This window comes from Saccopteryx bilineata, chromosome 2, assembly GCF_036850765.1.
Source record: "Saccopteryx bilineata isolate mSacBil1 chromosome 2, mSacBil1_pri_phased_curated, whole genome shotgun sequence".
NCBI classification, from domain to species: domain Eukaryota; kingdom Metazoa; phylum Chordata; class Mammalia; order Chiroptera; family Emballonuridae; genus Saccopteryx; species Saccopteryx bilineata.
This window is the reverse complement of record NC_089491.1, coordinates 218,175,519-218,179,778: the sequence shown is the minus strand read 5'-3', so window position 1 is coordinate 218,179,778 and position 4,260 is coordinate 218,175,519. Positions and strand designations below refer to the sequence as shown.

Below are 4,260 nucleotides of genomic sequence, written 5' to 3'. Positions count from 1 at the left end.
GCCATAAAATGACCCCAAAAAACTTGAGTCCCAAATTAAATAATTTGTTCGTGATTGATGATTGAATGAGAGGAAACTTAAAAGGAGAAAAGAAGAAACTAATAGAAAGGGAGAAACAAGAAAAAGGGGAAAATGAAAGGAAGATCAAAGAAAAACAAACAAAAAGAGAGAGAGTTAAGTGTTTTGGAGTGTAACCCTCATGGAGAGGGTAAGGTTCTGGCAGTCAGAGCCGCCAGCGTAATCAGGTGGGGCTGGGAGCCAGTTGCTCTCAAGGCGACTTTCTGTGAGCCTCCAGGCCTGTTCAGCACGCCCAGCACTCTGTGGGACCACTGTCCCCAGGCTTTCTGCACTTTGTAGCCTGTTTTGGCTGGGAAGACGATGCACTAGTCCCTGCCTGCAGTACAGGAGGTCTTAGCACCTGCAAGTCCCTCTTTTTAGCATATATCCCTGAGTATGAAAGCTTTGCCAATCAGAAGTTGCCCCCACTATTTAGCAAGAGGCACTAAAAAATATCACGCCTCTTGTCTTTGATAGCTGGACTGAGAGAGATCTTGTCAGTTAGAGCTGCCTAGGTCAGTTGGGAGGTGAGCAGCCTGTGGGTTAAGCTAATTTCAGCGATTGGATCTGCGGAATTTCTCCAGAATGAACTGCAGGCTGCTGTGTGCCCCTCCTCCAATGCTTGATTGTTAGTTTGAATGGCTGGGTGAGGTGCCCCACCCGCCTAGAGAAGCTCAGATGTAGGAAAGTTCACTTTGGCGCACTCCTTGTGTGCCACTGGCAGCTGCTGCTCATGGTGCGGGTGATTACTCGCATGCGGGTGGTTGCTGTTGGCGTGTGCAGGCTGTTGGGCTGCTTGCAGTGCAGCACGGCACACGGGAGGCTGGGTTGCTCGTGGCATGGCACGCAGGCGGCCTGGCACATGGGTGTTTGCTTGCGTGGGCTGATTTACCACAGGCACACTCTTTCCTTGGCTTGAACGAACGTCTGTGCCACAGCCTAGCTACCTCCACACCCCTAGCTCCTCCTGACTCTCAGTTCCAAGTGAAAGCAGCCTTTGCTCAAGTTAGTGAGGAAGGTAGAGAGTTTCTTTGTCCGACTTATTTCCCTCAGGGTTAATCATATATTTAGTCAATTTTTCTCTCGATCCTACCTTCGCCTTCAGGGTGTGGAACTCTCGGATGCTCCAAGGATAGATTTTTCTGTCTCTGGTTGATGAACTTGTTGAAATTTTGGGGAGATTTTTCGGTCGTGCTCCTCATGGTGCCATTTCTATGATTTCACTCATGTTATTCTTTTTGATGGAGTCTGACAATTCCTGTAGGGCTTTCTCTTTTATTAAATTTTTGAGTCTCTTTCTTCTTCTCTCTGTTGTGCCTGAAGTTGCTTGTCTTTTATGTCACTAATCCTACCTTCTATCTGGCCTGTTTTATTAGCTAAGCTTGTTACCTCATTTTTCAGTTCATGAGTTGAGATTTTCATCTCTAATTTGTTTTCTAGTTTCAATTTCCTTGGTAATATATTCTTTGTGGTCATTGAGTTGTTTTCTGAGCTCCCTAAATTGCCTTTCTGTGTTTTCTTGTATATCTCTGAGTATTTTTAGGATTTCTGTTTTAAATTCTGTGTCATTTAGCTCCAAGGTTTCCAATATATTAAATTTTTTCTCCATAGTTTTTTCCACATCTATCTGTGCTACTTCTCTATCTTTTGTATCCATGATATTCAATTTCCTTTTTCTTAAAGGCATCTGAGGGTGGTCTTGTTGATAGCACTGATGAGAATTAATAAAGAATAAAAAGTAAAATAAAAAAGAAAAGTACCCCGGGCTCTGCCCCTGTGTCACACTTAGGTAGGGATTTGCAGTTGATGGGATTCTATGGCAATGTCATATAATTGGCTTTAGTCTTGCTGGTAGTCAAGACTTGTTGGCGTTTGCAGGGTCCAACGATGAGAGAGTTTGCTTTCCTGGAGTCTCTCTCCTAGTCCCCCCTTCCTGAATTAGCAGCCTGGTGATCTAGCTATAAGGCTGCAACTGCTTCTGTCTGGGGAGTAAGAGGCTCAAAGAGCTGGGAAATCCCCACTCTATCCCCACTCAGCGCAAGGCTTTGGGAAAGGCTCTGGCAGTCAGAGCCTCCAGTGTAATCAGGCAAAAATATGGAACGCTTCACGAATTTGCATGTCATCCTTGCACAGGGGCCATGCTAATCTTCTCTGTATCATTCCAATTTTAGTATATGTGCTGCCGAAGCGAGCACCAAGGTTTCCAATATATTAAATTCTTTCTCCATACATTTTTCCTTATCTATCTGTGTTACCTCTCTTTCCTTTGTATCCATGATATTCGATTTTCTCTTCCTTAGTGGCATCTGAGGGTGGTTTTGTTGATAGTATTAATGATATTTAATAAAGAATAAAAAGTTAAAAAAATAAAAAATCGAAAAGAGTTGTTTTTTTTAAAAGTTAATAATGAAATAAAGAAAAATAAAATAAAATAAAAATTGAAAAAAGAAAATTATTCCCCCCCTCTTTTTTTCCTCTCTTCTCCTCTCCCTTCTTTCTTGAAAGAATCTTGTGGTGAACTGTGAATTATATTGTACTAAATAGAACAAACAATGCCTGTAATGGAGGGCCTGAATTGGGGAGAAGTAATAAAGGGGCAAAAAAAGAAAAAAGAAAAATAGGGGGGGTATGGACCCACAAAAAACAAATCAGGAAAAAATTTGGGTCAAGAATAAAATGATTTGCTTTTAGGTGTTGGTTGACTAAGAGTTATGATGAGAGGAATAAGAGGGAAACAAGAAAATGGGAAACAAATTAAAAAATTACTATTGTATTTAATGGAACAAGAACTGGATAAAATGGAAAGCCAGGAATGGGATCACTGCTAGTGAGTTAAAAAGGTGAAGGAAACCCCCCCCAAATGCCACAAACATAAGTTTGAGTCCCAGGTAAGATAATTTGTTTGTTATTGAGGTTTGAATGACAGGAGACGTAATGGAGAAAGGAAGAAACTATTATAGAGGGAGAAAAGAAAGAGAGAGAGAGAAAAATAGTGGGTACCACTAAAAGAGGAAAAAAGAAAAAAGAGGAGAGAGAGAATTAAGAGTTTTGGAGAGCAACCTTCATAGAGAGAAAGGAAGAGGAAAGAAAAGATAATGGGAGATATAACACTTATGGGTAGTGTAGTTCAAGGAAAGGAGAGAGTAAGACCGGCAGAGAGTTAAATGACCAAATTGGAGGAGGAAAAAAAAAATCAAGAATGAAGATAGGAGAAACAAACGAACACTTACAATAAAATGAGATAGGTTATAAAGCCTGAGGATTATTCTTGATTTTGAGAGGTTATCTTCTTGCTTTTTCTTTTCTCTCCCTCTTCCTGGTTGGTGACTCTGTAACCCGGGTTCTGCCCCTTAGGCATGCTCAGGTAGAGGTTTGCAGTTGATAAGTCTCTATGGCAATGTCATGTATTGTGCTTCAGTCTCGTTGGCAGTTGAGGGTCATTAGCATTTATAGGCTCCACCAGTGAGAGAGTCCGTGTTCCTGGAGCCTCTCTCCTAGTCTTTCCTTCCTCAGTTAGTAGCCTGAGAATCCAGCTATGGGGTTGCTGCTGCCTTTGCCTGGATAGTAAGAGGCTCAAAGAGCTGGCAAATCCCCACTCTATTCCTACTCAGCACAGGGCTCTGGGTAAGGCTCAGTCAGTCAGAGCTGTTAGCATAATCAGGCTGGGCTTCTGCCCACTCAAAGACCTCTGGCTCTGCCACTCTGTTTGGTAACATGGGCGGGCACCCACTCCCGGTGTGCTTGGAGGAAACTCTCGCTCACTATCTGTGTGCAGACCAGGATATCAGGCCAGCAGTCTCACACTCTGAATGAAACCCCCACCCGCACGGAAAAGTTACAGCATTGGAATTGGCTCTCACTCCCTCCCCTTGTGTGGCTTTTTCAGGGCACTGGGGCAGCCCGAGATTTCGCTTTTGACCCACACAGGCCCCTGACTCTGCCCCTCTGTGGGGTAACACGGGCACCCACTTCCGGGGCTTTCGAAGGAATCTGTCGCCCACTATCTGCGCGCTGACCAGGCGATCGGGGAAAATGGCTGCCCCACTTGTCTTTTTTTGTCTGGGTTTGGTGCGAATGTTAGTTTGTATTGCCTGGGTTGCCACAGGCACAGTGTTTCCTCCTCGGCTGGATCTCCATGCCACAGCCTGGTTCGGCCATTTGTGCCGCGGCCTGGATCTATTCACCCCGTTTGCCCACCTTAGT

General features: G+C 43.9%; 1 non-coding gene across 1 annotated transcript; it reads right to left on the bottom strand.

Moving 5' to 3' along the window:
- Window positions 1-2,145: 2,145 nt before the first annotated feature.
- On the bottom strand, window positions 2,146-2,252 carry LOC136327853 (U6 spliceosomal RNA). Its single transcript, XR_010729914.1, has one exon. It is a non-coding gene; the product is annotated as a U6 spliceosomal RNA (small nuclear RNA).
- Between the last annotated feature and the right edge of the window lie 2,008 nt (window positions 2,253-4,260).